The following is a 26,423-nucleotide window of genomic DNA, read 5'->3' as shown; positions in this document are numbered from 1 at the left end:
ATTAATGAATAACTAGTTTTCAAATATGTTTAATCAAGATTAATGACTGTTATTGTGGTTTACGTGGAACAATTTGAAATTTTGGTTCGGACTTCAGCAAGCATCATGGCACTTTAAATGCTTGGTTGGCTTTCGCGGACCCAATAAAATGATGTGGCGGGACAGGCCTAAAATTGACAAAACAAGTTTTACACTTGGGTGAGCTGGGGTTTTCAGCATATTGATACAAAAAAATTGTAATGAAATATTTATGCTACGAAAGATTTTTGCGAAAAAGGGATGACACGTCATTGTTTTGACTCGTGATTACATTGCACGTTTACAACGCTGTCACACAATACAACGGAAGACAATAAAGGTATGTATGTGTGAGTGAGAGTTGCGAGTTGGAAGTATTTCTGGATTTATTCAAGAAGCGAATATTAACATAGTATCGTGTTTATATTCACATAAAGACAGAGCACGAAACTGTCGTCTACTCATCTCCGGCTGTGAACATAACCAATCTTCTTTGCCATAGCGTTTTCATGAACGCTCAGACAATAGCGAGCAGAGTTCTCTCAAACCAGGAAAGCTCGATCAATTTTACAGGATCATTTTATTTGACAGTTACCCGAGTGGCATGTAACAGAGAGACGCTCGAATATTATGTCATCTCATGGCGTTGTCTCCACTACTTACGATATTCGCAAAATAATAAATGGAAACGGGTGCAAGTCGTATGTTAGTTTTGCTCTTTTTCACTTTGTTCACAAAAAATGTTTGAAACATTTATCTGGAAACTCCATTCATGTGTCTGACCTAAAAGAAGGCAAATACCTTTTTGCTGATTAAAATGACACCAGCTTCACTCGATGTTTGCTGCTCCTTACAGGTTAATACGTTCAGCCCAAGCATCATTATAGTAGTCGTGTACTATGTTTCTCTTCGCTGGCTGTATTTGTCGTTGTTCTTCTTCTTCCGTACTGTTCTTTCTTTGCCTTCTGTCTGTCCATTTTACAAACTTTGCCTTTTCTAAAAAAAAAAAACATATCAAAATATGATGTGATCATTGAGTTTTTCAATCATTTCAGTGTCAGATGAAATGATGTTATCTCTCTTTTTTTCCAGCCAAGAGGGATATGGGATGACAAGCTTGAATATTTCTCAGCAATCGTGGCGAAGATAAATCGACGGATTTCTCTCGAGTCACTTGTTTTGCCTTCATTCAAGATAAAATAAAAACAGTCTGCCTTAATACATCCCCAGGTGTCAGAATCACTCCTCTCTCCATCGGAAACTGTCTTCATCGCAGGCGATCGCTTGGCTGAGATTCAAAGCTAATGCAGTTTTTGAATAATAATTACCTCACTTTGGATCTTCACGCAAGCCGCTAACGTTGCTTATGGTGCCGATTTCCTTTCAGTAAAGATGACAGATGTTTTGGGAATAAAGACATTTCCTTCAATTTTTTTCCACAGTCGCACAGACCCAAAAAAAAATGCATGAGTTTTTGTCAAGGAGGACTGTGACTGTTCCCTCCCACCCACCCTATCCCTCTTTGCTTTACAAATGTCTTTTTAATCAACTGACACAATGGGAAGCGTGGCATCATCTGACAGGAGGGAGGCAGTGGGAGGGCAAGCAGAGTGACACTTTAAAAACCTTTTCGTGACATTGATTTCAAATCGCTGAGGTGAAGCTAAATGAAGTCTGTTCTTGGAATCATTTCACTCCATATAATTGATTTGCAACTGCTAAAATCTATTTGCCCTTACCAAGGAGGTTTTAATTTCCTCAGCTGCTGTTGAATCTAAATATGATTTTTTACAAGGTTTACTCAGGTTTAACATTTGCTCTTTAAAATTCTTAATACAATATTTACACACACTATCACAATGCCACAAGTAGTTTTACATTTTTTCCTTCACACTGAAATACACTATTTAAATCTTTGGAGAAGAAGGAAAGAATATGTACTTTCATCGATCATTGATAGGTGCTCCTGTACAACAAAGGCGTCAAACTTTTGCTGCGGGCCACAATGTAGTTACGGGCCGTCATGAATTTGAATGTTTAATCCCCTCCACATATTACATATAGAGCACACAACAAATTAATGAATAACTACTTTTCAAATTCTAAGTAAAAATAATGACTATTATTGTGGTTTACATATAATAATTTGAAATTTTGGTTCGGACTTTAACAAGCATCATGGAATTTCACGAGTTTCATTTGTTTTCGCGGGCCTACTAACATGATGTGGCAGGCCGGATTTGTCCCCCGGGCCTCGACTTTGACACCTGTGTTTGACAATAATTTTTCTGCAAATGCATGATATTGATGTAATGAAAAAAGGTAAGAATTGATGTGTCTCACTATTGAAGCCCAAATTGACCAATGACACATTGTTACATTATCAAGCTTTCCTCCAAGCTTTCAACATCCAGCCCTGATACCTGTTGTTACTTTTTATTTTTGTGTTCTTCACTATCAGTCATAAAATATTAATATCATCATCGTTACCGAGCTTGAATGATAACACTGCATAAACTGCGGTGTCACTTCCTTAATTGTAGAATTTTGACACTTATTCATGCGGTTGCAATTGTTCGAAAGAAATATGGCATGTATTTAACTCATTCCAAAATTTAATCGGAAGTTGAAAAGCATGACATGCAGCGCCATTCCCGAATTTGTACTGATTTAGTTTTTTCTTGCAGGAGTTGAGAGGGGGTTGCCGATAAAGTGCTGGTTAGACCGATGGCAATTTTTTTCACTCCCATGAGAGGGCAGCATTTGACTTTTGTACAGTCACACACATTTCAAGCTCAGATAACTCCAGATACATTAAACTTAGGAATTAACTCTTTCTTCTGATGAAAGAAAACAGTTTAAGGTTTCTTACGCTGCATTGAATGGTTCTGTAGTCCGAAAACTCAATATTCTGTGGGTCCTGCTATTTGAATGAAAATGACAAAAACCCTGGCACTGGGGTCAACACATATTTGTACATGTCTGGCAGCGAATTAGTTACATAAGCTCCACATTGTTACAACATTATTATATTCATCAAAATAAATCACATGGTACCAGGTTTGATCCTCGCTTCGGCATCATTGTGTGAAGTTTGCATGTTCTCCCCAGGGATTTCATGGGTTTTCTCTGGGTACTCAGTTTCCTCCCACGTTCCAAACATCTGCCTACCAGCGTGATTGGACACTCCAAATTGTCTCTAAAGTTAATTAGAAAATGGATGGATAATTAATAACAATAGCTGCTTTCGTTTCATCGTGAATCATAATTGCAAGGCAAATTGTCCGGAAAAACAATGAGATAAGGTACTCGTGAGTCTGTGTCAGCAATGAGCAGCTTACAAAAGTTGCACTGACTGCTGACAACATCTATACAGTACAAGCTTTAAGCTTGCACAACACACTGACCTGCTGCCTCCCGCTGTATGAACACTGAAGCAATATTGATATTACCATGAAACTGCTCCTGTTTTGTTGGAATTTCTCAGCGCTCATGTCAAAATATCGTATCAGTGAAAGGCATTCGTATATGCTCATGTCTGAAAAATCTCAAACCAATCGATATTAAGCATGCTTCGGTGATGTGTGCAACAATCATTCAAGAATACACTGGGAAAATATATGGTGAGTTGAATTAATTCAATTTTATTCTATCAAGCTGCTGGTCAGAATAGAATCTTCTGGATTTACATAACATTTTTGACTAAGTAAAATTGAATATCTTTTTTCACTATCCATGCTTGTGATTGGTTGAACGGTGGCATTTATTGGACCTTTTTTTGAATGTTTAAAAATGTATTAAAGCATTTTATTAATGTTTATGTTTATTAAACATTATTACTATTTATGCACATTTAACTCTAGAACCCATGCTCAAAAATAATGCAAATTCTTTTCTTTTTGATTTAGTATCTACTCATTATGAACTCAACCATTTTTATTACATTTAAATGACACAATTACATTCCAAATAGCAGAATAGTCTTGGATGCATGATATCATCATCATGTTTATTAATTTGACAAATGAGACTATTTGCCGCTGAGACTATAAAGCATCATCAATCGTTTTAATGTGGACCATTCATTTTTGGAAATGAGGAATATTCATCTTAATTCCGCTACACAATACATGTTGGTTGATCTCATGAAACATTTGTTCACATCTCACGAACTTAAATCTAAAACTATTGTTAACCGCATACGCGGTGGTGTCATTGGTATAAATTATTGATCACGACTGTACTGAAAATTACTTGATGTGTTCAACAATGTTAATTGTTCAACAAACAATGACATTTTGTGTTTTAAATTACTCCGAGTTCAAAGCCAGTCCAATTAAACACGTGTTTTGTTCCCAACTGCTGAATTTTGACAGGCCAGGCACTCAATTAGCTAGATTTGCCAAATACGACAACAGAAAAATCAAACCGCTACAGTATATATTGTTAATAAAACTACGCAAAGCAAAAAAAACGGAATAAATAAACTTGCTTATACTGACAGTGCAATTCTAAACTATTGCATCATCGAAAAGACCAAAGTCGGAAGGAAAAGCGTGCAAGCTTCTGAAAACACGGTCCGCATTCACACACACTACAATGATAATTATTTTTATCATTCACAAAGCCCTCTTTGTATACTCTGCCACTATTTATTTGTCTGCGCTAAATTAAAATGATGCACTTGTATTTTACCATTGCCTTGTCAAGAAACAAAGGTCGGTTTGGAAATGAGATGATGCTCTCGTCTGGGTATCATTGGTGAAGGTTGAATTTTGACCAGACCTCTGGTAGACAATACAGTTTCCACATCCTACCCAACTGGGAATGTCTTGACAAATTTCCCATAACCCTAAACAATACCAAATCAAATCAAAAACGATGGTGAGGTTATTGCGTCGGCAATTCAAGAAGAGGGAACTGTGCACACGCATGCATAAACCCACAATTGAAATGAACCTCCACGCTTGAATTTCAACATCAGTCGGGAACCGTGAAGCCGTTTGAAATTTGCATTCAGGCATGCATTTCATTGTCCGTGTCATGCTCGATAAACGACATCCATATATGACTCACCTGACTGTAATAAGTATGCTCACGTCACATCAATCAGCCCTCTAAATAGCCATTAGCGAAACCCAATCGCCACTTTGACGTAAACGATAATGGTCCCATAATAATGGGACAACAGCAGTCTTTGCTTGGGATCCAAACAGTTTAAAAGGTTGATTTCACACATTGACTGCCAATTCATCAGCTCAAATGAATGTTCCGCTTCGGCAGTCTTGAAGTGTCGAAATGAGCCTTTGTGCCCATTTGGATGAAGACGGCATGTCGTCCGTGCGACCTTGCCACATACCTGGAAATCAAGAGGGAAGGATTCTCATCACGCAATGAAACATATTTTAACACCATGCAAGGAAGTAGGAAGAATGAACGCATGCATTTGCACACTCACACAACACAAATCAAACACTACAGAACCCTAATAAGCGAATTACATTGGGCAGTTCAGCTGTGTTTATTTAAATGCAAATGAAATGACTCAGTTCCTCCCAGAAAGCAGCTAAACTAGCCAACACATTTAGTCGGATTAAATCCCTTGTTACAAAATAATTTATATGGGATGGAATGTTTTTTGTTTCCATCCCAAAATTGTGCTCACTGTGCACTTTCCAAAAGTGATTCAATCCCAACATGAAGCACCCAAATCCGATATAACATCATCAAAAGAAAATTCAAGTTTTGTCTTTAAAACTTTAATGTATCTCTCACATGTGTGAAAATGATCAAGAAAACGATCAAAAGTATGATCAAGAATTTAATGACACTTTCCCTCTTTTCAGAATTTTGTTGAAAGCAGTGGTGAGCCGTGAGTTTCACAGCCAGGCCTTCAGTAGTGCTACGTCAATCCAACTCTTCATAACTATTTCATGACTGGACTGCAGCTTCAACTGCGACTGCCACTCATCTAAAAAGTATGGTGTGATTTACTACCAGTCCACTAAAGTGTAAAGACGTTTTTATTTTATGCACAAATTTATTTTTCACTTCACTACTGTACAAAAAGCATGTTAGATACGCAATCCATGAACCCAATGACATGCCTATCAAAGATCCCCCGTTTACGTGTTGCCTCCCCCCGTGTAATGCAGTTTGGCGCAGGACGGATATATCGACAGTACGGTTATATCGCCATTTTTCCTGACTCCCGAGAATATCGATATAACGAGACTTTACTGTATGTTGAGAGAGATGGATTCACCCAAAACTGTTTCACTCCACAAAAATATTTTTATTCTTATTTAGTTTACCACAGATAAAGCAGTGCTGTGAATACTATATATAGCAGATGGCTTTTTCTTCCCGCACCTTTTGGATGTGCAGTGTGCGATCAACAGCGAAAAAAGGAGAAATGGTTCCGAATGGGTAAAGAAACTGCAATTAGCAGTGGTTGACCCCTTTTTGTCCCCTCAGAGCATTACATTTTGCAAATGCAAATTGAGAAAGCCACTTGTATGCTTCTGGAGTTTTAAGTGGAGTTCTCGTAAACCGAAATGCTGACATTCCGCTTGTCCACACTCCAGCTCTATCCCATTTGTTAAGTAAATATAGATTTCCGACGTGTTTCCCGTAAATGACTCACTCTGACTCTGTGAGGGGAGGCGGGGGCTGTGTGCGCTGAGGCGACTGCTTGACTTCCTTTGATTGGTCGAATGGCGTTAAATGTCACTCTTGGTTATGTCGGATTAGTGATTCAGTCATGTGACACCAGTCAAAATGAAGTCATATTTTCCGATTTCAAGCGGACTCAACTGTTGCAGTGCGAAACTTACCCCGACTTGCATTTGAACAACAATGGATTAAACCTGTAATGAAAATCCACAGTTTCACATTCATTGTTGAAGTAAAATTTGACCTCGTCGCAGCTTTAAGTCTCTTCTCAATAAAAACGAAGACAGTTGACATAACCAACTCATAAATCGAGCAATTGCGAATGATGTGCCGCGTATCGACATTAAAAGCTGACTGTTCCTTATGCGAATACGAAAGGGGTCACATTTGCATAAACTGAAAGAAATCTTGCCGCATCTCAGAAAGGGTGCATCGGTGTTTGTGTGGGATTCATTTCACTTAGATTATCATACAAAGCGCACGCTTGCATCTTTTGTATTGTAGGTGTACACAAACCCGCAACTGAGCACTGTGTTCAACTTTTTTCACTCCAACCGTGGTCACCATTTTTATGATGTTGTCCTCCCAAGCATGTTCATATACTGAATGCCAGTTGATTTTGGACAAGAAGCAAGGTGAAGCTTCAAGTTTCTCTGCTTCCAGTTTTTCTTCCTTCCCATGCTGAGAAACCCAATGACTATTCGATTGGTTAGATGAGATGAGATTAGATTAGATCAAATGAGATTGGTTCAGATTAGATTAGCTTTAAACTCATTCACTGTCAGACAATGTGCAAAAATGTGTCGACACCAGTTCCAGGATTTTTGTCATTTCCACTCAACAGAGTTTTGGGTTTTAGGGCTACATAAACATTCAATGCAGCGTAAAAAACCTTAGACTCTCTTCTTTCATTTGAAAAAAATAGCAAATTCCTAAAATCTACGGATGTGGGCTGTACAAAAGGCAAATGCTGCCCTCTCGTGGGAGGAAAAAACACTGCCAGTGGTCTGACCAGTGCTTTATCGGCATGCAAGGTAAGAAAAACCAAAACTCGAACAAATTTGGTAATGGCGCTCTACCTCATGCTTTTCAATTGCCGAATAAATTCGGGAATGTAATGAGTTAATAGTCTTACGGTGGAGAGAGTGGATTCTCAGGAGACATCATTACCGTAAAGTGAACATTACGGTAACGCAACGTCGCCAGGAATGAAAGTCCCTTATCGACCTTTCCTCGTTCTTATTTTTTTAACAGCTTGCATCATAAAATGTCAATGATGACTTTCTCCTCTGCTTAAAACAAAGTGGATGCATTGATAATTGGCTGTCCACATTTGTTCAAAGTCTCTGAGAGAAAGAGAAGGAAAAAAACAGATTCAGTCGATGCAGGTTTACCATATTTCCCAGACAATAAGACGCACCTCAATGCCTTATTTTTTTCAAAAGCGGACCATGCGCTTTATAATCCAGTGCGCCTTATATGTGGAATGAACTGATACAATACAAGTAGGTTTCACACGTTACGTGAATAGTTATCGTATATTTCTGCACTGTATGGTGCACCGCATTATAAGGCGCAACCTCAATGAATTATGTATTTTGAAACGTTTTCCATGTATAAGTCACTTTCTGACAACTTCATTCACTCCCAAAATGAAAAAAAAACTGCCTAATCATATTCTCCGAGGTAAAGTATTTTTCTGAACTTTTTCGTAACTTCCTCCATTCAGTAATATATATAAAACAACATTCTGATGCTAATTCGGTAAATTACACATGAGCGCAGTCACAGTATAGTAACACTTGTAAAAGTACAAAGCAATAACAATACAACAATCCTAGATGCGCTTTATAGTGCTGAAAATGTGGTGTTTCAAAATAAATGTGCATCGACAGAGTCACCATTGAAGTGGGGTCTGGCCTGCATTTTATTATGATTCACAAGGCACGGTGTCATGTTCTCTTTGCCTCTCATTTGACTCCTTCTCCTCACTCGACCCAACAAAGCAGATGGCGGCCCACCCAGAAGCCACTGATGTGCCGCAACTCCTTCAGAAGCTTTTTTGTGTTTTTCTTTGCTCGAGTCCGCAATGCTTATGAAGGAACCTCAGGGGTGAAGTTGTCACGATATGGGCTAAGTAAAACTAGAACGGACAGGTGAATGGAGGGTGTGAGGCTGCCGGAGAAGTGGGGACATGGAGAAGATCAGACAAGGATGATGGGGCGGGCTTGTGGTTGCCCTTGTAAGCAAACAGGAGGATATTGAATAACATTTGTCTCTTTGAACCAAATAAACAATTTACATACATTGCATATACATACATAATTAATTAAATAAAACACACTATACACACTCGATAAGCCTAAGAGGAATTGGGAAGAGACATTCTTTTTTGACAAACTTTTGACAGTTGCTTTCTACGATCTTTGTGACTGCTTCATTTCCTTGATACGATAGTTGTCCATGTTAAGCACTTTGTTACAGCTTCAGCTGTTGTTAAAGCGCTATATAAACCAAAATGTATTATTTATTTATTTTGTTAGTTATTTGGTTAGTTATTTAGTGATTTAGTTGTTTGTTTGTTTATTTCAGTAAAAGGAGAATTCACACATAACATAGTAAGATATTGATTATTTGAACAGAAAAAACACATTTTCTATATTTTAAAGTGCAAGTGAGTGTTTTTTTATGGTTTGGACATGGGTGTGACCTATACAGTGGAGTGACCTGTATTGTATTGATTAACATGTTATATCATTTCATGTTATTTTCAGATAAGACTACGAAGGTTGTTTAAGCCTGTGCTGATAATTGCCACATGTAAGATTTGCATAGCATACACTTATTCAGCCCGTTGTTCTTTATTTTTCATTTTATTTGCTATCCAAGATGATATGTCTGTTCTGGATGTTGGATTTTATCGAATACGAGTCCCTGAAAATGCAAAAGTGTGTGTTTTTTCTTCTTTATTTTGTATTTTACTAACTGTCCGACTTAAAGTTGGGAAAATATGGTAATAAATGGCTTTGTAGTAGGTGTAGAAAGCATTTGAAGTCACAGGCCCATAAAGTCCACCCGCCCCACAACAAACAGCTTACTAAATGTCTCTTGATCTGGCAACTTACGAAATACAATTAAGCAGTTTAAGCGGGCTTTACCGAGACAAGCAGTAAACGCAGCAGAATCCTGGGAAGAAAATCCCATCAGAGCAACCTCCTTCACAACCGCCATTATGAACCATCCTTCCCCCATTTACTTCCTAAGCATCTGCGAAGTGATAAGGGCTTTTTGCTTTGCCTTGCCAGGAGGAATCGGTTTGTTCCGCAGAGCTCCCTTCCCATTGGCCAGGCTGCATCACATCCCGGCGGCAGCTTAAGAGTTACCGCAAAGGAGGTTACTTCTCTGATATCATTCATAGGGAAAAGAAGACGACCATTAAAGCAAAGCGCGTACACAACACATTTGACGGAGCCAATTGAATTATTTCTATGTCACTTGAATCTATCAGCTTCAAAACCACAGTTATTGGTTTACAGAGTCAGATAAAAAAATATCTCTGTCATGACCAAGGAAGCTCCTTTCTGCCGTTTTGTGTTGTACATCCTCTCTACACTCATGTGAATTGCAAGCGATAACTTCTCAGTCAAGCACAATTGGATGATAGGTAGATGTTAATTTAACACGGAAGAAAACTATTTTCCTCTAATTTAAAGTGCAGGACATAGTTTTGTTCTTTGGAAGGGAGGGAGTTACACTTAGAATGCAGAAAGCAATCTGTAGTAGTCATGTATTTATTTCAAAAATATTTAATTTGTGTGCAGACTTTGCACATCATTTCACGCTGCTTCGTGTCTATTCAAGCATTACCCGGCATAGATTATGCCACTAATGGCCAATGATCAAGTGTGCTTAGAATTCGAAGTTACTTATTTCTTGAAAGGCAGTTCACAGTGATTGCGAAATGTGGCTAAAAAAATTAGTAAGACATTTTTGAAATCACCACGTATTTAGTTACGACTATTTTTTGCAACAGTGGACAGCCAATGAAGCCATCAGGTGACAGATTACCATTTTTGGGATATTAAAAGGTTTAAAATCGTAATTTCATTTAGAAATATTCTCAGATCAATGCAAAACATTTGTGACACGGAGTGTTTTGTAAGACTTGCGGCAAAACTAAAAGAAGAGTTAGACTCAAATTTGAATTGAACTCCAAATCTGGGGATTCACCGTGGTTGTCTTGTTGTCTAATTTGTGTCATTAGAGAAATGCAATGGTGGATTCGAGTGGGTGCACATGGCGTTTTTATTTTTTATTTATTTATTTGTTCTGCAGGAATTAGTTGTGAAGATGCAGATCTCACAAATGTGTGAACGCCCACATTTCTTGTCAATCAAAATGAAATGTGCTTTCTCTGAACACTTTTAGTACAGACTGAAGACTGACAATCAGGCAGCCTGCTGGTCAGTGCTTTCTGGAAGGAAAAAAAAATCATTAAAAAAATATGCATCCATGATTTAGATATGTAACAGAATATAATGATGCTGGATCCCACTACATTGTATCATGGACATGTTTTTACATGCATACATACATAAAACATCAGCATTACCACACTAGAAAATACTAATAATAATATCGTAATAATAATACCGTAATAATAATAATAATGATAATAATAACAATAATAATAATAGTAATAATAATGGCACCACTTTAAAAATGTCAGAGAGGAATTCTGACCAGTTTAAAAGTTGAGTTGATGATTGCGGTTTACACTTCTCAGTATGACATTGTGCCATTTGGTACAATGGCCACCATCAATCAAAGATTACAGCAATATCAGAATCAGAATCAGAATAATCTTTATTGCCAAGTATGTAGAACACACAAGGAATTTGTTTCCGGTAGAACACGCTGCACTAGTATCGTCGTTAAAAAAACTGCTAAGTGGCACTATACAGTTCCATTTTGGCTACTGTTGAAAGAGTTCAAAGAGTTAATGGCTTGGGGGAAGAAGCTGTTTAAATGTCTGCTGGATTTGGTGCGCATGGATCGGTAATTCATAGTCGAATAAATTATATGGTGGTCATGGTCAAAACAATGCATGCATGCGACAAGGGCATTAAAAACGCTTTAAAATATTTATAACTAATATGTTTTAAATCCGCAAACATATTGAAACAAATTCCTGTTTCAATATGTATGTCTGGGGTGTAGGGGGGGGGGGCAACAAACATTTATGTGAGGATTTAAATTGCATTAATCATGCAGCCTGTTTACTCTGATTTATGACACGTGTATTTTTTAATGTAAAGATTGTGTTTCATCAGAAGACAATTCAAACACTCACAGGTGAGTTCTTGTAGAGGGCACATGGGAAACAGAGAAAGGATGTGTGTGTGTGTGTGTGTGAGAGGGGGGGTGCGAGGGAGGAGTGTCTGGGTTGAATAATTAAATGATCCTCAAGAGAGGATTTTGCATACATGATGGGGGTCATCTTGCGAGACAGAAAGACCAGCGAGCTCATTCCTCATTCTTGGAAATGGCCCACATCCTCCCTGGTCATTTGGCTCCAGTCTAAAAATACTCCAGAGGTCATTTGCCAGCTTTATTACGATCAATATTTCCTCCCTGCATCCCCTGCAGCCAGCTGCTCCCAGGTGGGATGCGGCTGCTCACAACCAAAGAAGCATCAGCAGGGAGACGACTCTAAAATGTGAACGCGAGGGTCAGATCTGAACACAAAGCTGTGACGGGGAAAATGAGGGCTGATGTGGCGGCACAAGGTCAAAGTGTTGGCTCGGTGTAGCGGTAAGATTGTTTGCGACCTGGTGAATAGCCATGATCGACGTTATCAGCCAGTCAGTACGACTTGCTGTCAAAAGTGAAGTGAGCATTTCAGCTCATTTGACACACCAGGGGGTGGGGGCGAGTCGAGATCAGGCTGGAAAGTTTTGCTTCAGGAGCTTCAGAACAGTATCTACTGTATTTCACATGACACTTAGCTGGAGTGTTGGCAGTTTTTATACCAGAGTGGTCTCACTTCCTCGTTTTTCATTTCATGTTGCAAAAGTAAAAGAAAGAAGTACAAAGCAGAATTTTACTTTTGTCACAGCACACCCATTAAGTTATTATTATTATTATTATTATTATTATTAGTAGTAGTAGTAGTAGTAGTAGTAGTAGTAGTGGTAGTAGTATTAGTATTATTATTAGTATATCTTTATGATACTTATTAGTAGTCGTACTAGTAGTACTAGTAGTAGTAGTAGTAGTAGTAGTAGTAGTAGTAGTGGTAGTAGTAATAAAAATGGTATCAGATTAAAACAATTGTTAATACATTTTGTGATGTGAAAAATAGTCACAGGTTAGAAATGATTAGATTTGCCATTATAAGTTTCACAGTGGAGAAATTTAAGGAACTTAAATCACCTCGGACTGATTTTTTTGAGTTTACTCTATTCTGCAACATTGTTACAAGGTTCACTTGTTGATACATTTCAATCAATTACACATACACGGTGTAAAAACATGCTCAGAACATACATTTCAATTGTAGTCGAAGGCTGTTGGTTCATAAGAACACAATGGTGGCAAAGCATTTTTTTTCTTCTCAAGGACTCAAGGAACATGACATAACCACACATACGAGAGAATCTAATTTACAAGATTTTTATCATACACTAATATCGATGAGAAGGTTTCTTCAGCCGTCATCTGTACAAAAGTGAAGGTTTCGGACGTTTCGCCTCCTATCCAAGAGGCTTCGTCAGCGAACTAAAGTCTGACTGGTCGTATCGGCCCCATTTATATATCCCTAATGTCCAGACCTGGTGGCGCCGGACACAGCTATGATAGGTCCCTACTCTCAGGTTGGGGGAGGCGCGGGACCCCCCCCTGTGGCCCCACTGATTGTTCCTACATTCCTGACTAACGATTGGCCTATTACACCCACTCCCCCCGGTATCACCTCATCAGCAGGTTCAATTTGGATCGTTCATACAATAGCCTGCTCAGGCAAAACAGGTTAGGCAACTTTCGCAATGCTGATGAGGGTCGTTATGCTGATGAGGTGATACCGGGGGGAGTGGGTGTAATAGGCCAATCGTTAGTCAGGAATGTAGGAACAATCAGTGGGGCCACAGGGGGGGGTCCCGCGCCTCCCCCAACCTGAGAGTAGGGACCTATCATAGCTGTGTCCGGCGCCACCAGGTCTGGACATTAGGGATATATAAATGGGGCCGATACGACCAGTCAGACTTTAGTTCGCTGACGAAGCCTCTTGGATAGGAGGCGAAACGTCCGAAACCTTCACTTTTGTACAGATGACGGCTGAAGAAACCTTCTCATCGATGGACCACTCCTGTACGACTGAGAGCTTACACAGACATACACTAATATATACATTTTTTAGCCTTTTAGAATAGAATAGTTCTCCCTCGACTGATCTAATTCGGTACATAAATCATTTCCCTTCACAAGTAGAAATCAGATGGCAACGGTATCCTTTGTGAAAATTAACACTCATTACAATAATCAACAACGATTTTTGCATTTTCTTTCAGGTCATGTCCAAGCAAAAAAGGGGTTATGAAAATAATCGCCTTCGTCTAGGCCAATGACAAAGCAGCAGATGAATGTAATTAGATTTTGTCCAAGGTTGACAAGTAGAGTTATGACAATCTTGGAGTTGGTGGGTGGTGGGTGTACAGGTGGTGGCGTCAGTGGGTGGCGTGTGAATAGAAGAAACCATAGCGAGATGATTGTCCTGACTTATGCTTAGCAACATGAGATCTCATATTCTGCACCGTGCTGAGTTTAGGCACATTTAACACACTACTCCTCACAGGAGAGAAATTGTTGGAGCTGACGGACTCATTAGAAATGGCAGGGAGGCCCGAACAGGCTATCTGGAACACGGTCAGTGGTTTATGCATTAGTGTCCAGATGGCTTAGGTCTAAAAGAATAAAAAAATAATACGAGAGAAAAGAAAAAGGTCAACTGGTTAGCACAGTGCAAATGTGCAGGATTGTATTCCAGCTCTGGCCTTATTATGTAGGTTTTCTGCGGGTACTCCAATTTCCTCCCATATTCCCAAAAACATGAAGGGCAGGTTAACTGAACCCTCAAAAGTGTCCTGAGGTGAGTTTGTGAGTGTGGATTGTTCTTTGTCTGCATGTGGTCTGTGATTGGCTGGCAACCTATTCAGGGTGTCCCCGGCTTACCGCTCGAAGACAATTGGGAAGGGCTGCCGCACCATGGCGACCCATGTGAGGATGAAGTGGATCGGAAAATGTATAGAATAATGTATACAGTTAAATGGATTAAAAAATGGTTAGTACATCTTCCCCTCAGTGCAGAGTTGCAGGGTTTCATTCTGGCTCTGGGCTTCTTTTTTTCTCTGGGTTTTCTCCAGGTACTACAGGATGCTCCCACATTCCAAAAAACATGCGTTCCAGGTTAATGGAATACTCAAACTTTTTGTTCGGTGTATCTGTGAGTGTCCTGCAATTGATGGCAACCAGTTCAAAGTGTTCCCCGACTCCTGCTGGATGGAAGCTTGAATAGGCTTGCAAGTCTCGTGAGGATAACCGAAGTAGAAAAATGGATGGATGGATGAAAAGAAAAAAAAATCTACTGAAAGAGACAATCCATTCTTTTTAAAGTCTAGAAAATTAAAAACAATACATCATATCAGCTCAAATGCTGTTTCAAACCCTGCCTGTTGCCAAGGTGCCGTATATGGAAAAAAGCCTTTTGTATTCAAAACCACCTAGCAAAAGTGGTCTGCCAAATTCACATGCAGCACTTGCCCCGGCATAAATATGAAGATGTGTTAGTTTTGGTGTACATGCGCCAGTGTATAAAAAATACGGCTCTGACACGAGTTTTACTCCAAAGGACCTCCAAAGGACCATTTGAGGAAGCAGGAGCATAATAGCTGTCAGTTATTATTACTGCAAAAAGGGGGCTCATCACAAATGCTTGCCAGATGTCCATGCACAGCATTCATATTTAATGCTAACTTTTAATAAAAGTTGAATTATTTAGAGGAGAGGTCTCAGGTGGGCTCTTCCTGAGCCCACCTGAGACCTCTGAACTATTTAATTAAGTAGGACAAGTTATGTCGAGACGGAGATTACAGATTTTATTTTGAGAATTTCTCTGCAATTATAAATTATCTGAGTATCCTGAGTATCCAATCTGAGTATCTTCAACCTTTAAACCCCATGAACCTCACAACCGTTTATTTTGGTGGACGTATATTTGTAGGTGACGACTCTGGTAGCGCAAGTCAAGCACAAAGTGTGGTCTAATGCTGCATATAGTCCTGACTCATAATACTGAAGAGCCTGGTAGTCAAAAGTATTTTTGGTCATGGACCAGTTTGTAGTTTTGGGCCAAAATGATTTTTATTCCTAAAAATAAGCAAACTAATGAACAAACAAATAAATGAATGAATATGTAAATAATAAATACATAAATAAATAAATAAATGGGTGGATGGATGGATGGATGGATGGATGGATGGATGGATGGATGGATGGATGGATGGATGGATGGATGGATGGATGGATGGATGGATGGATACACGGATAATCGGTCGATCACGGTTCCCCCGCACTGTTATTTGTTTAATAAAAACCAAACCTGACATTAAAGGGCAAACACAACCAAATCCAGGATAGCTGGAGGGAATTTTGAATTATTAATGGATTTCTAAAGCAATGGTAGCATGCTAACATTGACCAAAGTCTTGGATTCTCATAAACCTCCTTGGACTCATGGCCTACTACTTTTTTTTCCATCTGTCTTTCCTAAAAGGCCATCAAAAGAAAAATGTCAAATATTGAGGAGGCAATTTTCCCCGACTGTGAGGAGACCTTCCTCTTTGATCGTAACATCTGCTCTGAAGTACACCGCTCCTTGTTATGTCATGGGAACAACCAAATAAGTTTCTTTGAGATCCACTAACCAGGACGGCTTGTTCTCCTTTTCGATCCACTGTGACTTCCTGCTAGTGTGAAAGGACTGTTGTGGTTAATTTTTCATCTCATCCTTTGAAAAGTAAGAGCAAAGTGGGTTTCCTAATTAACCCCATTGCCTATGCACACTGAGGCAGAGGCAGCCCGAAGCAACCATGTTTTCTTGTTTGCTCACACCAACTTCCATCATCTAAAAGCCTCTACGCTCTCTCAGCCAAAGTGGCAAGCAACAAGGCAAAGTGGCAAGCATACACGTAGCAAATAATCCAAAGGCCCCTTCCAATCATCGACTTCATACCATGACATGTAAAGTAGAGGGTGCTAATGTTCACTTTAAGTTGATGATAATTTTCTTTTCAGCGGGTACGAAAGATTGACGGAACCAGCTGTGAATCTGTCTTTTTCAATGTGTTCTATCCTCCCTCACATCTGACAGCAAAAACAACTAGTTTGAAGATGGCATTGTGAATAGAAATTAAAGTCTGCGGCAGCCCGTACACCTCGTGTAGAGAGACTTCCATTCATTATCTTGTTATCTTCTGTCCTGGAATTGGATTGGAGAAAAAGGGGCTTCTACGGTAAGCATGCTGCCACATTCTATTAATTTTCTGTGTGTGTGTGTGTGTGTGTGTGTGTGTGTGTGTGTGTGTGTGTGTGTGTGTGTGTGTGTGTGTGTGTGTGTGTGTGTGTGTGTGTGTGTGTGTGTGCGCGTGTGCGTGTGAGTGTCCTTACTTGGGGTAGCACAAGCTATAGCAACAGGATTAAATTATTTGTTTGTTGAACCTATTTTGAAAATGCCAGAAAAACATACTCATAATTTCTTTCAAGCAATGCAATTTTGGAACTTCCAACTCATCCAATGGCTGATTTTTGAGCCAGTCGCAAATTGTCCTTGATATTTGAACAGTTTTTTTTTTTTTTTTTTGCTGTCAAATGTTCTAAATTGTCAGTGGTGAAAAGCATTCGATCTCACTTATGTGCAAAACCCTCCACCTCTTTAAAACATTGACAATAAGTGAAAAAAAAAATGGGAAACATTATTTGGTATGTGAATGTAAAAAAAAAAAATCTCATACTGTAAGAACATGCAATATTTATCTCAATGGCGTGCACAATTTCTTCTCCGTGAACACACAATTAAGTGTGCACTTTTCAGGATCTGAACAAATCAGCCCCAGATATGATTATAGAAACACCCTTCACAACATGATTTGTGTATGTCGTCTAGTCACTTTGAGCATAGGCACTGAAGGAAAAAAATTAATGAATTTAATTAACACCAGGAACTGAAAATCTCTCTTCATTACCCCCCTGAACGCGACATGAATACAACAGCCGACAAGACTTCATATCAGACGTGATTCCTTAATTGGATGCGTGACCAACTCGGAAACAGCCTTCATTTGCAGAGTGGATGTCCGGGTTAAAATATACAGAGGTTTTGCAGTGTGGAGGAGCTCGTCCACCCATGTGGAGGAGCTTAGTCTAAATGTCAATGTAAGAGTCTAAATGTCGATGTCCAACCAGAAAACAAACATTAAGAGATACGACTACAACTAATTCAATTGTTTGACTGTCGCAACTGACACTTGATTATTTACATGTCAAACCAATATGAGTTAACCTCTGCTCGCCTATTCATACTTTCCAAGTATGCCAATTCTGCTTTGGTGCTAGTTGTTTATCATATTTTTTGAACTATAAGACGCACCTTCAAGGTAGCGATCTTGGTTTAAATATGAACTGAGTGCAAAGGAAATGTCTTAAAAATCCACTGCATCTTTAAACCAAGAGTGCCATCTTGAGGAGTCAAAAACTACCATAAATGCTTCATGAAGCTTGACTTTCCTTTCACTACTGAACAAGATCCCGATCGATCGTTTGAATCTGGTGCGTTGCAGGAGGGACAAATCTCAAAACTGAAGGGCGGCAGAAACTTAAGGACAGAGTTTGGACCTCCTTGTATTAGAAGGAAGAATGTGGAAAATGACCACTACAGTGAAAATAATAAACAACCAGAATAGAGCATTTGAAGAAAAAGCAACAATAAAGTCTGGAACTTAACTTTCACCGTGATGATTAAATATAACTTGATACGTTTTCCACGGAGGAAAAACCTCACCTCCCAACGCTCAAAATACTTCTCTTCCACCACCACCCACGCACACATCCACGTCCATTCATCTCAAGGGATCTCCAAGACCTCCAGGACCTCTGAGCGCAACAACATTCAATCCCCGACTAAGCTATCTTAATTACAACTGGCCACCGGCTGCACTCAAACTCATGAATTATGCTTAACTGCCCGCAATCAGGCCGTTGTGTCATGTGATAGCGATCAACTGCCTCATTTCACTTAGCTGCGCCTCACGAGCGGAGGGTGTCTGGGCTCTTTAGCGAAAGATGGATCGCCTCGCACAGCCTAAATCGATACGGACCGCACACAATGCAGGAATTAAGATGAAGTTAAACTTGTCTTGAGCATCAAGAAAATGGTTCAGACTGCAGGACTGTGTTCTTTTGAAATAGATTAAATAAGATTAAATAAGACATTAGGCATACTGTAGTCAACACTAGACCTCACAGGATTTCCTTACATCCTCTGCCCTACCATTGCTCTATCAAATGACTGCTTGGTTTGAAATTAATAACTCAAACACTAACTATTAGCCGCCTTTCATTTATAATTATATTGTTGTAATAGTTTGTATCGAGGCACAATGGATGAAGAACCAAAAAAAAAAACAGTGTGATGTCAATGGTATGTAGTAGGTGTCAAGCATACTGACAAAGTTTATATGTGCCTTACAGTTTCTCTAGCTTGCCAAAGACCACGTTGCATGAAACTGGCTGAAGACGTATACTCAGCCCAGGGACCAGCAAGGTTGAGCAGAGGTTGAGATAAGGTAAGGTGCTTCAGGCATTGTTATCTCCACACTGCCCTTAAGTCTAATAGGTGGCTTTCAGTCTTCTCCTTCATATTGCATGAACAACTGTTCTCACATCCTGTCTCAATGTTTTTTATTACCCCCGCCCAATAACATGTACACACTTGAGCAATCATGTTGAGAAGTAGTACAGACTGTCTAAAAGACTGTAAGAAATAAGGTAGAGGGTTTTCTGCGTAAAATGGTTTTCAGAGCGCCATCTCTCTTCATTGGTGTTCCATACAGTAAATTGCTAGCGAGATCAATTCATCCACCCAATTACAACGCCTCAAGAGGAGGCTCCTAATCACTGCAATTAACTTCTCTCAAATTAAGGCTTTGCTTTTGGTTGTGCTTTAATGGTCCGCACAATGCTGAGAAATTAATCCATGCTCTGATAATGAATCTGATTGACAAAGCATAAAGTCATTAACCTATTGACTCGGGGAAGGTAGCAAAAGAGAATGGTTTCTCGCAAGTTACAAGCTCATTGTTTGAACCATTCTTCACTTTCATGTGTGATTCATTTCATGGTGTACAAGTTACAGGGCGTGTTTGAAATGAAAAGGCCACGAGACTGCGCTGAACACATTTAGTTGACCAGATGTAATGAAGCATCCAGGATTGTGAAGCACTTTCAAGCCAAATCATTATATTGCAATTGGTGCTCAGAGTTTCACCGTTTTGAAGTGTAAAATTCATCTAGTAAATTCATCTTTTTCACCCTTTCATGCACCGTGCAACCCAGTTACATAATGAGATGTCCACTATCGTAACTCCTGTACCGTAAAGGGTTATATACACATTTAGGGCATTTCATTGGAATTCTTTCTAAATTCAGAAATTCATCAAATATAGAACGGCCTGTGGAAATTCTCATTCATCCATGTCATTTATTTCGTTTGGGTTTTGAATAGATTGTAACTGGACGGCTCGGGGGTGTCTCAGAAGACTTGGCTTCTCATCCAAGAAGGCTTCAAGAGTTCATGCAAGAGTGGTTGGCTAGAACTGGCCAAACTGAGTTGCAAATGAAAAATCGACTATTCATGCTCCATTTTGGAGGTACGCCCCACCACTATTGATTTGTTGACCGACACAGGCCTCTTGTGAACAATGGTTGTCTTGCGTCCAAAAATAAGTAACTATATTATAATTTACATTACAGGCATTAAGGAAGCATATAAATGATTTTGAAAATAAGTGATGGCTGTCGCATAAACGTGTTGATGATTTCATTCATTAACAGCAGCATTGTCAATCTCATGCTTCTACCTCTGTCAGACTCTTTGACAGATTTATATATATAAAAAAAAACACTATAGTTTTTGCTCAAAGGCATGACCCATTTTCATTTTTGAAGTGCTCTAGTTTTGAGGAGAATTATATTCCACAAAACACGACCGCAGAGAGAGACACGGAGACAGACTGTAGTCAACGAAGATAACCCAAAGGTTTTTATGAACCCACTTGGGGGATATTAGTAGCATGGAATGTTACAATTAGTTGACTGTTGACAGATTAGAATGTCTGGGGACTGACAGTGATGTGCTTCATGGTCGATTGACATTATCAGTCATGTGAGATGCAGATAATGGAAGAATTGCTCTGCTTTGGCAACAAAAACTCTTGTTCAGAGAAACATTAGCAGTATGGTCGTGAATAGCTAGCTAGCAGCCACCGAAGAAAGAAAGCAAAAATCAATCGCACTTAGATATAGTAATGACGCTAATGTCGTTTGTAGAACTATTCAATTTCTTTGTAGTTCACTGTCATTTATTTTAATTTACATCTCTTGTGCAGTAGAATGACATCGTTTGAAAGGAATTAATGTTCATCAAATGTTAATTTGTGGCTATCTATGTTGTCAGTAGCATTGGTTTTCAAGCCATTTTCAAGCAATTAAAAATATATATATTTATCGGTACGTGCTCATCAAGTACTTGACCCCACTGGTCCATGACACAAAAACATTTCGGATAACTTCTCTAAACCACAGTTGCTTATGTAACAATGGATTGGATTGGATTGGATTGGATTTACCTTTATTAGCTGTAGCTTAATGACAAGAGCTACATTTGTGAATAGCATACGTCATAGATCAGCTAAACAATGCATGTGTTTGGCAAAATGTGACCATGAGCTGTGAATATTATACTCTGAGAGTCCCATTGAGCGCTAGGTAACTTTAAAAATACAAGGATGTTGTAGAAAATCCCCCTCTGAAGACATTTAAATAAAAATCCCAGTTCAGCGATTCAAGGTTACAACTGTAAAACTGTCTTGTTTAGGTCTAATTTTACTACAATGGTTTGTATTCATGGAGTCGTCAAAGCAGAAACGTCAAGGATGACCAAGGATGTCAAAAACTGAATATGTGTGCTGCATTTCGGACTAAATGATTTTGCTTGCTCACAGCAGCCAATATTAAAAGTGAAATCAACTCATTTCCTTTGATATTCGGATTTGCCATTGCTGGAGGAGTATAGCCATATCGCTCTACACACAAATGTAAGTATTGTCTTTTTACACTGATTATTAGGGCTTTATTTGTTTGGAGCTTGAAAGGATTCAAAGGTTCCTACAAGCTATAAACCTCTTAGTCTTACTTGTGACGTTCAATCTAATTACCTCTGCAAAAGCTTAAGAGGACAACATTATGTAGCAATCACCATTTGTTAGTGATTTAATTGTCTGGCAGGATTATGCAAAAGCTGCTTAACTGATTCCAAGGAAAGTTTTGTGGCGAGATGGCACATCATCAGTCAGGACGCCATTCCAATTTGGTGCGGATCGAGGGATTTGCTGCCACTTTTTACCATTTGCGTCAATGTTGTCTGCAATTGGCATTTTATATCCATTCCAAGAGTTTTATGCCTTCCCCTGAAACCAGAAAGAAGCCTTTTCACAAACAAACAAAAAAAAAACTTGTATACATCCAGGACAAAAATTGCCAGAATCGATCATCATAAGTTGAATTTGACAAAAGTTATGATTGGAGTTCAATAGAAAAATTCGGAGAGCATTGTAGTGTCATCAGTTTAGTTATTGCTGTGACAAATGTACGAGAAATTGTATGAGTATCTATGATCAGATATTGATTTCCCCTTTTGACACTCCTTTCTGCCCAATTCGAGGTCCACTCCGTCCTTCTGTTGAGATGACCAAAAATTTTTCAGTGTGATTTGTGAAATTCAATTTCTTATCAACTTTATAAGTAAAGTAGAATGATTCAAGACAACGTGGACAGACACCGACAATGCATATTTTAGGGCTATATTGCTTTATCCGATCACTATTCCCAGCCATAATGAACATATAGTTGAATATGTTCGCATTTTTCCCAGAGATATTAGCTGCGGAAATCTCAACAATGTCTTTCCCTCTCGGGAATAGCACTTAGACCTCATCCCTGACATTGTTTATTTGGTGCCTCCTCAATATGTTGGCAGCTCTGGCGCTATGATTGATGGCGTACTCATTTATAGGCCCCGACTTTCAATTACAGTGGAGAATGTTTTCCGTTGATTTATGCTGTCATGCAAGCATCTTATGTTCTCATAATCCTTTGTTTTGGGTGGATGCGCCTTTCAGCAAACTCTCTTTATTCAATGGTTGAATACTTGTGAGTGTGACGCTTTTATGAGTGTGTTAAATATACTTTTCTGAACCCTTTTTTTCTTTATTTATTTTTGCTTCTGCATGCTTGATGGATTCCTGTCGTGCAAATTTTCCTGGCAGAAGGCCACATGGGACACCGGTGGACAGCTGTTCCTGAAGCGCTCGGTTCAAGGCAGACCGAACCGCCCACGTCTCCGTGTGTGTGTGTCACATATTCTATGTGTGGTAACTTTGAAACTTAACAGCCAAGAAGGCATAAAAATGACTCGTTTTACTTATTTATTATTTTCTAGATTTTTCTACCATTATAACATATTCTATGTCATTACATTTCAATGCATGGTCTGTCTGGGCAACTTTGACTTTTGGAACTTTTGTTCTACATTCAACAGCAGCAACATAATTTGACATTGGATTACAAATAATGCTGTGCATCATCATTTGATTTCCTAAAGAGATAATTTGATCAGTTCTCTGATTAACCGATTGTACCTCAACTCAACCTACAACAATCATACCACTACGAACATCTCCACCCACATTTATGCAACGTTTTATTCTATCAGTACTTTATACCGCTCATAAAAACATTTTCTCAGCAAACTACAGGGGGAAAAAATATCTTTACCAACTGCTGACAACAACAAAGTAGAACACAATGATATTTGTGCAAAATCTTCTGACTGTATGACCTTATATTTGCGCTAATAAGCACAACCACACCGACATGCCTTCTAGGTAATTAATTCAGTTTTTTTTGTGGTCAAGAAAAAAAACAAGGTCAGATTTGGGATTTGTTTACTCACAGTTATATTTAACCCTTTCATTCACCACTAATGATAACATGTTATGTGATAAACTGTCCACTGTCTCTGAAAGGGTTAAGCCAGTTGTAACAAGCATCTTATTTTTCCCCCACCACATATTATCCCAAATGTCTACTACGTTGTTGGAAATTAGTTTATGTTATAATGTGACATAAACATAACACTGCCATTTAAGCATTAAGCAAAAAAAATAGCATTTCTGATAGGAAAGTGACAGACTTGAAGATATCTTGCAGTTTATCATATTTTGCTTGAGGTCTTGTAATATTCCAACTTAAGAGTTCATGGTAGCTTATGAGGTCTCCCCTGTTGCTGGGAGAATTGTTCCCCTCAGGTGGTGCGTGCGTGCCCGTGTGTGTATGTGTTTGTGTGTGTGTGTGCGTGTGTGTGTGTGTGTGCGTGTGTGTGTGTGTGTGTGTGTGTGTGTGTGTGTGTGTGTGTGTGTGTGTGTTGCATAAGACACAATATAGGCTAGTGTGGGATGTAGCTAGAAAAGACTTGAGAAAAGAAAGCAGGTGGTCGCTTTTCTTGAAAGATGCATTATAAAATACAGGAATCCTTATTCAATAGCATTCCTACAGCTTGTTCACTAAATAAATATACGAAATTTGGGCTAGAACAACTTATTCTGGATAAAAAATAATATTGCAATATTTTGTGGCCAATTCAAACTACAAGTAATTCAAAAAAAACTCAAAATCACACAAAAAAGATAAAAAGTCATGATGATGTCATCATAATTTACGAAAAGGTTGATTTTGACATTTGGAATGTGTCAATTAGCTAAACAGGGCCAAACTTGCATTGATGAAATTGTATCATTTTCAATGGCAGCTTGGTTGGTAAGCATGGGATTCTTCTATGTTCCTTAAACTTTTTGGGGGTGAGTCTAAGAATTCCCTTGAAACCTTCGAGCAAGACAGTTTCCGTTTTTTATTTACACTCCAAGAGTAATACCAAGGCTTGGAGATCTTCCCTCCCCTCATTCGTCCCCGAGGCAGACAGTTGTGGCGTGCTAATGGAATTTTGCAACAAAAGTGTATCTCCAGGCAGTTTGAAGAAGCAATTATGACCATAATGGTAGTCCTACTGCAAAACGAGAGCATCAGCAGGGTGGTGAAAATGATCACATAAAAGACCCCAAGAGTGAATTGTATGACAAATGTAATTGTGCAGTGTTTATCCTAAACTGCAATGATATCTCCGTACACTGCTGGATGTGTGTGTTACATTGGGTATCAAGCTAGATGGCATTAAGTTATTGAAATGGTGACAGTTTTGCAAACTTTATGGTAAAATCAAAACATTGAGTTCTTCAACAGAAATACATTATGTAAAATCTCACAAAAAAAGAGTAAAAAAAATAACGCTTTTCAAGGTGATTTGTTCGACACAATATTGACCAGTCAAATACACTGTCAACTTTAATAGAACCAAAATTAATATTTGCTTTGCCTATGAACGATGATAGGAACAATCAATTTATCTAAAATAAATAAATAAATACAACACACCAAATAAAAAGCCCAAAAAACTAACATAATTACCCAGAACGGATTATCAGAATCAGAATCAGAAAGCCTTTAATAGACCCACCATGGGGGAATTTGCAGTCCACAGCAGCAATTGAAAGAGGGTGGAGGGTGAAAACATAAACTGTACATAGTGCAAACATAAGAATATAAGAAAAGCATATTGATATATGTAACTGCATTGCATCATCATAAGGTGGCTGAGTCTAGTTTTACTATTAGTACCGATTTTTAATGAAGTCATTTGTTTGATCATACCTAGGAAAAAAAGTGTTTCCACTCTTCAGAACTTCGGTTGTACTTTGGGGGAAAATTTATATTTGAATTATGAGGTCCTTTCCCCATCAAGTTTGAAAAATGTGGTCCGATATGAGTTCCATATCTGGATTTTAGCCATTGCTTCATGTGCCATCTGTCATCATACCCCTTACATGGACATCAAAACGTTAGCTCGCAAGAAAAAAAATCTAACATGGCAAAAAAATAATCTGTTTGTTGCATTTTATTTTAATGGCTTTTACTTTGAACTGTCATCATGTTGACTCCTTCAATAGAATGTACAGGGAGAGAACATGACTAATTATATTATTTCTGTCAACAAGTTTTTTTTTTCTTCTTGAAACTATCTTCCTCGATTAAAATGGGTGCTTGGGTGTGGATTTATTTTTCAGATGAGTCCAGACTAGTGCTATGACGATTAGGGAGCTGTAGTTTTGGCAAAATCCCATCTTTTTTTTTCGGTTAGAGTTTTAAAACGGATTTGATCACAGATTGAGTGACTGTGAAAAGATGCAAACGGAGTTTCCCCACAAATAAAACCAACTGGCTCCCCCCAA

At 38.8% G+C, this 26,423-nt stretch overlaps 1 long non-coding RNA gene across 4 annotated transcripts in view; it reads right to left on the bottom strand.

Annotated features, from left to right (window-relative positions):
• Positions 1 to 26,423, bottom strand: part of LOC148903968 (uncharacterized) — a 55,562-nt gene that overhangs the window by 23,077 nt on the left and 6,062 nt on the right. For 2 of the 4 annotated variants that reach the window (XR_016116044.1, XR_016116030.1), the window contains exons 4-6: positions 5,095 to 5,377; positions 3,076 to 3,217; positions 820 to 1,014 (exon numbers count right to left, since the gene is read on the bottom strand). This is a non-coding gene — a long non-coding RNA (uncharacterized LOC148903968). Of the gene's footprint in view, positions 1 to 819; positions 1,015 to 3,075; positions 3,218 to 5,094; positions 5,378 to 22,330; positions 22,491 to 26,423 lie in introns of all 4 variants that reach the window. The other 2 variants (XR_016116041.1, XR_016116045.1) reach the window with 2 other exon arrangements.

The sequence above is a fragment of the Hippocampus bargibanti genome, linkage group LG01, assembly GCF_051943395.1.
Source record: "Hippocampus bargibanti isolate YZ-2025 linkage group LG01, ASM5194339v1, whole genome shotgun sequence".
NCBI lineage: Eukaryota > Metazoa > Chordata > Actinopteri > Syngnathiformes > Syngnathidae > Hippocampus > Hippocampus bargibanti.
Note: the sequence above shows the minus strand (reverse complement) of the source record. Positions and strands in the feature narration are given on the sequence as shown.